Raw genomic sequence first — 12761 nt, forward strand, 5'->3', positions numbered from 1 at the left:
TTTAATGTAGAAGCTGCAAGGTCCTGTGTAATCCTGACTGTGGTTCCATGATATTTAAATTGTTTCTTTCTGGCTGCTTGCAGCACCTTCTCTTTCATCTGGTAATTTTGGAATTTTGCTATTATATTCTTGGCGTTGTCAATTTGGGATCTCTTTCAGGTGGTGATCTTTCTATGGTTATTTTCCCTTCTGGTTCTAGGACTTCTGGGCAGTTTTCCTTTATTTTCCTGATCATGATCTTTTAGGTAGTCCAATAATTTTTAAATTGTCTCTCCTGAGTCGATTTTCCAGTTGTTTTACATGAGGTATTTTACATTTTCATCTATTTTTTCATTTTTTTTTTCTGTTTGACTGATTCTTGCTTCTCATAGAGACATTAGTTTCCATTTGTCCAATTCTAGTTTTTAACAGATTGTTTTCTTCTGTTAGTTTTTGTACTTCCTTCTTCAATTGGCCAATTGTGTTTTTTAGGGACTTGTTTTTTCTCAGTATTTTTTTTCCAATTGGCCAATTATATTTTTGAAGGACTCTTCTACCTCTCTCATTTGACTATTAAAATCCTTCTTGAGCTCTTCTAAGAAGGCTTTTTGGGCTTCAGACCAGTTCATATTCCCTTTTGTTGTTGCAGATGTGGGTTTGTTGACAATGTTGTCCTCTTCAGAATTTCTCTCTTGATCTTCACTCTTCTCATAATATGAATCTATGGTACGTTTCTTTTTACTCATGGTGTTTCTTTATTCCCTGGCCTTTAAAGAGATTGAGCTCTCCTGCTGGGGAACAGAGGGCACTGACCCAAGCTTCTTGTGTTGGGAGCCTAGGTCTTGGTCACTGGCTTTGTGTGCTGGGGCCTCTTATGCTGGCAATTGGAGGCTGTAGGTTTCTGGCAGCTTACCTCGTGTTGGGCTGGAATCAGCAAGGCTGGAACTTTCAGGCAATTCTAGGTTTTTAGCTTTCTTCAGCTCCTTTTAGATGGGTGCTGCAGGGTGTTTATCTGCCTGGGGCCCCCTGCAGTGTTGTCTTCCTTGTTTCTGCTAATGCACTGGGAGATTCCTTTATGGTAGAGTGCCCAAGGCACCTGGTGGTTTTCTGAGCTGGTTTCAATCGGTCCCCCCCCCCCCAGGTCCAGGTGTTGGTGTTTGCCTGTTCTACCACCTGGGCTTCAGGATTTCTTCACAATTGGAGGCTGCAGGGCTCAGATAGCTCACCTGGTGTTTGGCTGGAACCAGCAAGGCCGGGGCTTTAGGAAGCCTTTAGGTTGTTTTCTTCACCTCCTTTCAGATGAATGCCACTGGGTACTTATCTGCCTGGGGCCCCTTGTAGTTCTGCCTCCCTTATTTTTGCCGAGGCACTGGGAGACCCATTTGCTGGGCTACTGCACTGCTGCTCCCAGTCTTTCTTCTAATTCAGCTGTTCCAGGGTTTTTTTTTTTCCTGGGGTGGCATTTTCTGGGTTTTCTGAGGTTGATAGGGGAGAGTGAGAGCAACTACATTTTCACTCCGCCATCTTGGCTCCCGGAAGCGCAAGTCCGAAAATAGATATTTAAACTTCTGAAAAGAAATTTCTAAGAAAACTCTTCTGACCTACCTCCTGTCTTTGAAATTTCCCTCTCCCACAGACTCATTAGTCACTCTGTGGCTTAGCAGGGTCATTAGTGATATTACTTCTTTGAGGAAAGTGTTAATGACTTGAGGAATAAAAAACAAACAATACAAGATTTTGAGAGATGTTTTGAAGGTTTTCATTAAAACTCCTGCTTTTACTTACTTGGATATAATTTAGGCTTAGCATAATTTCTCTCTACTCCATGGTCATGTGCTGATTTGCATGTCTGTTCTGGTGATCAGGATTTTTGGAGAGGCTCAAAACTACCTTATTCTACTTATCTATAGCTGTAGCTCCAGAGAAAGATGTTCACCCCAGAAACTTTATTAGCTGGAAGCAGCTAAGCATGAGAGACCCTTGGAACAGTTTAAATTTCAAGAATAAGGCCAAAAGGCTGTAAATCCCATCTTGTACTTTTGTAATCTCAGTGGTTTGCTCATGCCATTCTCACACTCTTCACTCTCAAAACTCCTTTCCCTCACATGCACCCTCATCCATAGATGTAGCAAAAATTTTTTTCACAGCTGCCATCTTTGGGTTGTGACTTAAAGCTAGTTGAATTGCTATGTCTCAACATCAGAAATTACCCTCAGTTTATGGCTTTGTGGCATCACCACTTAGCTTTTAAAGCTACCTGTACTGGTGTCTCAACCTGAAATCAGGAAAGACCTGAATTTCAGTATCATCTCTCACCCTTAGAGCTGGGTGATCTTGGGCATGTGTCTCTGAGGCTCTGATTCCTCATCTACAAAATGGGGGCCCCAACACCCACCTGCTCTTCACTGAAGAAGCTCTGTACAGAACATCTCCTACAGCTTCTGCCCCAGGAAAACCAGTGCCACTACAGATTGGCAACAGTTTCCCAATTCCTTTCTATCCCACAAGCAAGGAACAAGCATTTATTAAGTGCCTACCATGTTCTAGGCACTGTGTTAAGTTATTTACAAATATCTCATTTAATCCTTACAAAACCCTGGGAAGTAGGTGCTCTTGTTATCTCTATTTTACAATTGAGGAAACTGAGGCAGGGAGATCTACACAACTAATAGGTGCCCAGGGCTGGATTTGAACTCACTTCTTCCTGACTTCAGGACTAGTGCTCTATCCTTTGTGCCAAAAAGCTTCTTAAAGCTTATCACACCCAGTCTTGATATAAAGATTATTTTACTCATGCTTCATTGTGCATTGGAACTTTATTAAATAGGGCAGATTTTTCATGAGTACATTTTGAACGTATTTCATCAATCTAGAATTGGAAAGAATCTCAGAGAACACCTTGATCCGATCCACTTTTTTTTTTCCAGATGAAGAAATTGAGACCCAGGAGGTTAAGTGCCTTTGCCAAAAGTCACAAAACGACTTAGGATTTGAACTCAGATCTCTTGTCTTAAGTTTAATGTGAGAGTCCAGCACTTTCTTTACTATGCCTCCTTACCACTCATGGTCTAAGGAAGTTTCCCTAGCACGAAAAATAAATTATTTCTATGGTAGCCAGCCCCATTTTATGTACCCTGAAGAGAAGAACATTGGAGTGAATGACAATTTATAATGAGATAACCATGAAAAACACTTGGAACATTTAAAGACCTTTGAAAAACACTCTGAGATTATGCAGCAGGCTTGTCATGTTTGTGATGAATAAGATGAAGTAGCACCCATTGAAAATGGAGAAATTGGAATTAATTGTATCTCATTGCCTCTTGCATAAGAAGGAAGAGACCTCTTATTTTATATCAATTCTTGCATTTCATTTCATTTGTAAAGCATCATTTAGTTGGTTGTAGTTGAAATATTTCATATCAGTGACCACACTTCATGAAAAGAATATAATTATGTATAATCTTATTAAATCCTTGCCAGTGAGGGAAGAAGATGCAGTTGCTTTTTCTCCCCTTTCTTCTCAAGACTTATTAAAATAGGGGTGTGTTGTCGTGTGCTTTAAATTTGAAAGTGTCCCTTTTGGTTCTTGAGTTAAATCCTATTTTTAAAAACGTTTCCTATGCATTTTCCCCTCGCTGGTATCTCCTCCCTCCTTAACAATTCAGTTTAACAAGTAACCTCATGCACACCAGCTAACTGTCTAATAAAATCTCCAGGCAAAGCTGAGATGACTTGTGTGGAACTGACTTTAAAAATGTTTGATGGAACACTGCTTCAGTCTCTGAATACTTGTCAGATTGCATTTATTACAGCCCCTTCCATTACCAAGATGTGCATTTTGGTCCAGAGAGATCTTTCTTCCTCCTCGTCTCTCCTTCTTTTGCTATATAGTCCTAGCTTTTGAGGTGCCATACTCTTATCAATTATTCACTTTGACATTCTCACTGTGACAGAATATTGTAAGAATTGAAGAGCTGAAATTTCTATTTAGTTTATTTTTAAATGGTTTTGGAAAGGTGCAAGGCACATTAACATTGGGGAGTTGGTGGGTGACTCAGAATATATAAAATAAGTTCATGGTAGTGTCACATTTTTTAGCATCATAGAACTTTTAGGATAAATATATATTTGAGGGGAAAAGATGAATAAGATCTAGTTCCATTTCTAGTATGTATAGTATTTGTACTGATCGATACTTTCTGTTACATGGTGATATGATGAAAATAATTTATAATCATGTGGTTTCAATTTGTTGTTTAATCATTTTCAGTTGTGTCCAATTCTTTGTGACCCCACTTGGGGTTTTCTTGGCAGAGATACTGGAGTGTTTTCCATTTCCTTCTCCAGCTCATTTTCCAGATGAAGAAACTGAGGCAAACAGGTTTAAATGATTTGCCCAGGGTCACATAGCTATTAAGTCCTGAGGCTGAATTTGAACTTAGGTTCTTCTGACTCCAGGGACAGCGCCCTCTCCACTGAGGCACTAGCTGCCTTTAAAAGCAAGTTCAGTGGGTGCAACTAAGAGAACAATAGAAGTAAAAAATTAAAAATAAAATGCACGATTATGCATTTCTCTACATTGGCATCTAAATCCTGTTTCTTAATCCTGACAAGAGTAATAAGAGGGGGAAGGGACGAGAATAAGCATTTTTATAGTGCCTACTGTGTGCCAGATTCTGGGCTAAGCATTTTACAAATATTGTCTCATTTGATCCTTATAACAACCCTGTGTGGTAGGTGCTATTCTTATCTCCATTTGATACTAAAATCATAAAGCTTCGAACTTGTATTTCACCTCCTCTTTGGCTGCTGGCCTGAGGCCTATACACACATATGGCTGAGTTTATAAAACCTTTTTTCACGTTTGGCAGAGATGAGAGGGAGAGGATAGTCTGGCTAGAACAACCTTGTTAAACTTGTAATGTCATTTTTAGAGAAGAGTCTTTCTTTTCCAAGCGCTCTGTGTCTGAATTTAGTGGTAAGTTTACATCTAGCTGAAAGTATCCAGGTCATCATGGTGTAGGGATCACAGTAACTCCTCTAAAATTTGCTAACTTACACATGTTTGTAACCCATCACATAATCTCAGTGGATTTTGATATCCATAGATGAGAGTTTTATTTATTTATAAAGGTGTTACAGCTCCTTGTAGGAATTCTTAATTACGATTAAAATGTTTGTGTTGCGTATGATACTCTGTAGTGAGATCTGGTAGACTTATTTTGTGAGACTGATAAATAGTAAAGCTTCCCTGAAAATGATTACAATTAAAATTTATTAGAAGTATGTGTGTGTAGTAGACAGATGTTCTACAGGTGGTGAGTACTGATGTCAGAGGAGGTCCTGGGTTTGAGTACCATTTCTGACACAAACTGGCCATGTGTCCTGGGCAGGCTACTTAACCCTCAGTGACCCAGGTAACTCTCTAAGACCCAAGTTTCCAAAGCAGTTGCAGATTTGCATTGGTAGAGGGAGTTTTCTTCATTGAATTACCTTCTCCGGTATAGAGGTCATCAAAATCAAATAAAACAAACAAAGAAAAACCCAACAACAACAAAACTCACAAAAATAAACACATTTATTAAGGGCCTACAGTATTCTAATGATAGTATCCTTCATATGGCAGCCTCTCTCATGCTGAATAGAATGAGTAAATGTTTCATGTTAAGCATGTAAATTCTGCAATTTTTCATGGTGCTCTATGCACTTTATCAGAAGTAAATGTTTTGGTATTAATCTCCCTACTTCATTCTGTTTTTTGTGGGGTTTGTTTTTTTTTTGGCAGTTGGGGTTAAGTTACCTACCCAGGGTCACACAGCTAGTAAGTGCCAAGTGTTTGATCTAAGGCCGGATTTGAACTCAGGTACTCCTGACTTCAGGGCTGGTGCTCTACCCACTGCACCACCTAGCTGCCCTTAATCTCCCCACTTCAAATCTGTTTTTTTTTTCCCCAAAAAAAGGGCAACAGTGAAATTGGTTATTAGTTCAAAAAACATTTGGGCTAATTGGCAGGGATCAAAAATCTTTTTGCTTTATTCATAGGCAGGGTATAGCAAATGGAAAATTAGAATCCAATTATGAGATAAAGATATCATTATGCCAACAAGCAGGACTTTTTTCTCCTTAAAAATTCATCCAAAACTGGCAAACATTTGGTGCGAAAGGTAGCAAACTGTGAATTTACACATTTAGTTGCTGGTGCATTCTATAGCCACACTCTAAGCTTTTTGGAGAAATAGAGCAGCTGTACTAAGGGGAAAGGGACTCCTTAACTTGTTTATTACTAGCAGATATTCTTGGAGGGATGGAAGCTCTGCTAATAATAAGAATTTCTAATTTTCATAATGGAAATCCATCTCAGAAGAGTGCTTACCATATTTTTACTGATGAAAATTATTTGCATCTTTGTGAATGATTGATACCATTTAAGCATTATTAAGATTGATAGGAGAGGTCTTTATATAGTAAATCAACTTGACACTATGGTAATATATGTATCCATGGCTGACCAATTATTTGATAGGCATATGTTGGTTCATCTTATGATTCTTCACTGTTGACATAAGGCTCCTTTTGACAATCACAAAGGACCATACTTTTCCAAAAAGATGGGTATTGTGACCATAGCCTAAAGTGGGTCCTGGGAAACTGTATATTTTTATGTAAAGAGGTCCTAAATTATTTTAGTTAAAACCTAGGGTGATGCCAAATTGTTTATTTTTTTAAGTTTTATTGATTTTTTTGCCAGTTATTTCTATCTTATTTCCCAAACCTCATTGGAGACTCTACATAAAGAGAATATTTATGTAAAACCAAACACTAATGTATGCCAATGAATGTGACATCATGGAAGTAGTGGAAAGCATGCAGGGCTTAGAGTCAAGAAAACCTGGATTTGAATCCAACATTGAACATTCACTGATTGTGCAATTATGGGCACCTCTCTGAACCTCAATTTCCTCCTCTCTAATATGGGGATGATGAAAAGAGCAGGGAAGTATCTCTTACTATTAGTTTTTTGGAATATTCATTGGTCAATACATTTAATCAGTGTTGCTGCCTTTTGGTGTTGGTTTTTATTTGCATATGGTAGTCATTTTGTATATTTTTTCCTGGTTCTTCTGACTTTTTACTAGTTTATACAGTTTTTTCTGTTTCTCTGAATCAGTCATGTTTGTCATTTTCATGACGTAGTCTTCTGTCATAATATTTCTGTGCTACAATTTATTCAGCCGTTCTTCAATCTATAGCTGCCAGTTATGTTTCTAGTTTTTTGCTGTCACAAATAGTCCTGCTTTGACTATCTTCGTATATGTATGGGGGACTTTTCTGTTATCAATCTGCCTGAAGTATATGACCAGTACTAAGATTTCTGAGTGGAAGAGTACACATGTCTTCCCACCCAGGATCTTAATCTAGAAATAATTTTCTAGACGAAGAAAAAAAAGTTGAGATTGATTAGATTTTTCCCTTATTAGTACTAATTTTAACAACAGTCATTATTGATTGGTAGTTGCCTCATTCATCCACTTCAACTATGTTATACCTCACTCCCCTGACCGCTGCACACCAGTGACTCCTGTACTCCCCACCCCTTCCTCTTCTGAGTTCTGGAAATGGTCAAAGCAGGGAATCATAACAAAATTAACTCTGTATTTTTTTTTCCTGGAAAAATGTCTCTCTCTGTTTCCCTATGGGTTCTCTCGCCATCTGTAAATTTCCAAACCAAAATATCCCTAAACAAATCTGCTCTGTGTATTATGTTCCCCTATGAGAATGAGAAAAGGGACTGTCTTTGCTTTTCATTTATTCCCATCCCTCAGCCCAGTGTAGGGTACATAGTAAGTCCTTAATAAATGCCTTTTCCCTCCATCCCTCCCTCCCTCTCTCCTTCTCTTCTGCCCTTCCTTCTTTGCTTCCTTCCTTCCTTCCCTCCCTCCTCTTACAGGGATGTTATATAGCTGTAAAACATGGAACACCATGAACTCAGAATAAAAAGGGCTGGTGATCCAAAGGATAATGCAAAGACACACTATATGTAGGGTGCAACATGTTGACAGCTACAATTTGTAAGCAATAAAGTGCCGTAAACCAGATTATCAGAAACATGTGTGATTAAAAAATGAGGTGTATTGGTTGTTAAGCAAGAATGAAAGGTAATCCATGGCAAGACCAGGCACTGCATTGGTATCTGTGAAATACTAAAAGAATCCAGGGAACGTCTGTACCTCACTGGGTACATTCTTCATGGAGGATTTATTGAAATACATGAGTGAGAATCCAACAGGATTGTGTAAGGATTGAGACCCACACCAGTGGAAGAAGCAATTAGATCTAAGTATATCCAAGAGGTATTAAGTAAAGGAGATCATTTCAACTATAATAAAGGTCACATATAACATATATGTTTATACATTCATATTTATGAACATTATGTAAATAAATATAATTCAGATCTGTTTGGATCAAGTCTTAACTACAATATTAAATGAGCTTCTCCCCTCTATATTATGCTTTTAACTTTGTAATTATCTTTCATGGGAAAGTCTACAAAATTTGTCAACCTCCATTCATAGGCTCCATTAGTTCAAACTGAGAAATGGAAAAGAGAAATCCATAAACTGTTGGCTGTTTTCCTTAGCATTATTTAAGAATGCTCACCTTAAGGAGAATGTAGTCAATCAGTCCATACACATTTATAAAATGTGTGTCAGGCATTGTGCTAAGTCCTGGGGATGAAAACAAAACGAAACAAAACATAGTCCTTACTCCCAAGAACCTTTCAATCCAACAGAGTTATGTATGATACATTATTACATAATGAAGGGGGATCAGAAGAAGCTTCCTGTGAGGTCAGATTTTAGCTGGAATTGATGGAAGCCAAAGAAGCCAGGAGGTGAAGATGAGGGAAATAAATGTACAAGGCGAACATCAAAGATTACATAAACTCGAGCTCTAAAAAGAAATCTGGAGGGTTCTAAATAATAGGTAAATCGTGATTGCCTTAAAGATATTTTGAAGACACCTTATAAACCATCTTCCTATGACCATTTTGTAGAATAAAAGAATCTTTATTTTAGTAACAAGAAGATTTAGGGAGATTAGTATATTGGATTCAGTCTGTCCAGAAAATGTCAGTTGAAACAGAATTAGTGAAAAATGCCACTCTTAAATCTTGGCATTATGGAAGTAATTTCTATAGTTGGCCCCTCTTGGCTTATCATTAATTTCACTGCCAAAACTAAAACAAGTAGGGAAAGGTAAGAGTCCTTAAGGGACTTATAAATGTCCCTCCAACAATTGAAAAGTAATTCTAAAAATAATTTAATATACCCAGGGCATGGAGGGAATGGCTCATCTTTGCATTTTTAAACACTTTGAAGTTTGAAGCATCCAAAGCCGTAAAACCCTTATCTTCAGCTACATGTGGGTTCCGAAAACTTTGGAAGTTCAACATTGTCCTGACTTGCTGTTCCTTTTCCTCCATATTACATACACAAGGGTAACCTGGAATAATGCATAACTTCCTTCAGTCAGGCCATAACAAGAAAATAATTCTGAATTGGATTTCTGGTTGAAGACAAAGCTTTGGGGTTTTTTGGTTTTTTTTTTGTTTTTAGAAAAAAGCAATTCAACAATAAAAACTGATTATATTTATAGAATCATAAGTAACATTTATACTTGTTATTATTGTTCAAGTGTTAGAGTAATCCTCACTTCCTTTAGCCTGCACATACACATGAACACACACACACACAACACACACACACACACACACAGCTGTTCTTTACAGGGCAGGTGCAAGTATAATATATATAATAATATACAATAATAACTGACATTTCTCTGCCACTTTAAAGTTTGAATATATATTTTATATATCGTATCTATCTTAATTTTTACAAGTACGATATTAGAAGCATTATTGACTTTAGAGTCAAAGGATTTGGATTCAAATCCTGACTCTTCCATGTATCCTTTTGGTGCCCTTGGGCAAGTCATTGACTTGAGCAAGTCACTTTGCTTCAGTTTTGTTATTTTTGAATGAAGGAGTTGTAGTAGGTGGCTTATGGCTCTAAATCTATGATCTTAGAACAACCCTAGAAGGAGGTGTTATTATCTTTAATTATAGATAAGACTCAAGGATGTTAAGTGGCATGCCTTGAGTGTCATATCTGGGGAGTGTCAGAGGAGGGATCTGAACCCAGGTCATTCTAATTAAGTTCATCTCACTAACAATTATAATAATCTGTTTTCTTAAACTGAAGAAGAATAATGAAGGAAGAAGGTTAATGATGATGTCACTAAAGTATCTGGAAGTGAAATCATGGTACTCTACAGTTGGAATTTTATCATCCTCCTTAACCCTCTTAGCAAAATGTTGTAGCTGCAGAAATGCCTTGACCTATTATCTCAATTTGATTTCTGGGTGAACTTCTACTTTTGCTAAAATATGTGAAGCTAATGGGCTCTTAAAGAGAATCTGCATAGGATTTCAATATGCCAAAAGCTATTTTGTGTGTGTGCTTCTCTGTGTGTGTGTGTGTGTGTGTGTGTGTGTGTGTGTGTGTGTGTGTGTCTTTGAGAGACGTAGGTCAGTACATGACTGTAGGAAAGTACCCATCCAGAAATCCCTTCCACTGAGAGAGAGATGCAGAAGCTCTGTATTGATTAGACAGTTTCCTGGAGCACTGAGAAGTAGTTTGTTTGGGAACATACAACCAGTATGCGTCACAGTAGAACTCGGACCCAGGTCTTCCTGATTCCAAGGCCAACCCTCTTTTCACCAAGATGTTTGCCTTTTTTCCCTAAGTACAGAAGTACCCGATAATGTCCAGTGCAGTTTGATCTCATGCTCTCTTTGACTCCAACTATCTGCATAACTAAATGTATTTTTTAGGGGGATGCAGTCATGGTTAAGTGACTTGTCCAGGGTTGCACAGCTAGTGTCAAGTATCTGGTCTGAGACCGGATTTGAACTCAGGTCCTTCTGATTCTAGTGCCAGTGCTCTATCTATTGGGCCAACCAGCTGCCCCTACAATTTAAATATGCTAAAATATGAATTCAACCAAAGGCAGAAATCTCTAATTCAATTGCTATATACTTTCCCTATCAGGACTGCTTGCTGAAGATGATAAAAATAACCAAAGCAAAGAAATGGAAGTATTAGCGTATGTGCAACATTCAGAAAATGTAACTCTAATGTTAAAACTGATTTGAATCATGCCTTCCTCTAAATTGATTAGACTGTTTTCTCTCCTTCATGGAATACTTTAGAACAATTTCCCCAAAGTACATTTTGTTTTTAACACTGTCATGATTACCTTTGTCAATGTGCTCTGCCCTGTAGAGTAAGCCCCACAAAAACCCTTAGCATGAAAAAAACCCACTAGTAAATCTAGTAAGTTCTTTGGAGCTGCCTACTCTAGTCTTTGTACTCCTCTTAGGAAGAATCATATTTTTTTGTGAGGCAGTTGGGGTTAAGTGACTTGCCCAGAGTCACACAGCTAGTGAGTGTTATGTGTCTGAGGCCGGATTTGAACTCAGGTCCTCCTGACTCCAAGGCCAGAGCTCTATCCACTGCTCCATCTAGCTGCCCCAGGAAGACTCATATTTGCATACACAGAATGAGTTAGTTATTTGAGTTAGTTTACAGATAATCACACAAACAACCAAGAGGAAGATAGCATAGGTAAGTGAAACAAAGATGCTTTAAAACATAAAGGATGAAGGGGCAGGTAGGCGGTGCAGTAGGCAGAGCTCTGGCCCTGGAGTCAGGAGGACCTGAGTTCAAATCCAGCCCCAGACACGTGACGCTTACTACCTAAGTGACCCTGGGAAAGTCACTTAACCCATTGCCTATCAAAAAAACAGACAAAAAATAAAGGGTGGTAAGAGTGGAATGGGCTACCTTGGGAAGTCTTGCAATGTAGAGGTTCACTGCAGTTATCACCTGGTAGGTCTCTCTTATTCAAGTTTCTCCCCTCTCCAATTCATCCTCTATAAATCAAAGTCCTCTTCAAGAATGAAGGTCAAATAACAACAAACAAACCTTTAAGTGCCTACGCTATGTCATGCACTGTGTTAAGGGCCGGAGATATAAAAAGAGGCAAAAGACAGTCCTCAAGCTTAAGGAATTTATAGTCTTACGGATCTAAAAAGCTAATAGGGCGTTAATAGGGTGATTTTCCTAAAAGACAGATCTGACCTTGTCATCTCCTGCTTCATTAACTCCAGCGGCTCCCTATTCCCAAAAGGAGCAAGTGTGAACTCTTCTGTTTGGCATTTAAAGCCTTTTGTAACCTTTCTCTAAGCAGTCTTTCCAGGATAAAGACAAGACCTGTGATTCTGTTGGTACTCCTAGGTGAGCCAGTGGAGGTCGGCACCCTTATCAGAGTGGTTGTGTAACTTTCTCCAAGCTCTGTTCAGTAGCCTACGAGTGGGAGCAGAGGGGACAAGTGGTGAGAGTAATTCAGGCCTGGGGTCTGGTGAGAAGCACCAAGAATAGGACAAGTGGGCAAGAGATTCCAGAGCATAAGACAGGATAGAGGTAAAATAACCAAGTACAGGAGGGAGTTAGGAGAGAAAAGAAATTAAAGCAGGAATAATGACCTAAGAAATAACTGAGAGGTGGAGGAATTGGAGGTGAAGAGGATGAAAAATATGTTTAGGCTGGGTGAGGCATAGCGAAGATGGAATGAAAGGAAGTTATGATCAGAAGAATGATGGTTTCTAATTAAGGGTATGGATCACTTGAGAATAATGGTGAAATCCAATG

At 38.5% G+C, this 12761-nt stretch overlaps 1 protein-coding gene across 7 annotated transcripts in view; it reads left to right on the forward strand.

Moving 5' to 3' along the window:
* Positions 1-12761, forward strand: part of PTPRM (protein tyrosine phosphatase receptor type M) — a 922867-nt gene that overhangs the window by 123267 nt on the left and 786839 nt on the right. The window lies entirely within an intron of this gene.

The sequence above is a fragment of the Phascolarctos cinereus genome, unplaced genomic scaffold (genome assembly GCF_003287225.1).
Source record: "Phascolarctos cinereus isolate Bilbo 61053 unplaced genomic scaffold, phaCin_HiC Scaffold_4;HRSCAF=312, whole genome shotgun sequence".
Taxonomy (NCBI): domain Eukaryota; kingdom Metazoa; phylum Chordata; class Mammalia; order Diprotodontia; family Phascolarctidae; genus Phascolarctos; species Phascolarctos cinereus.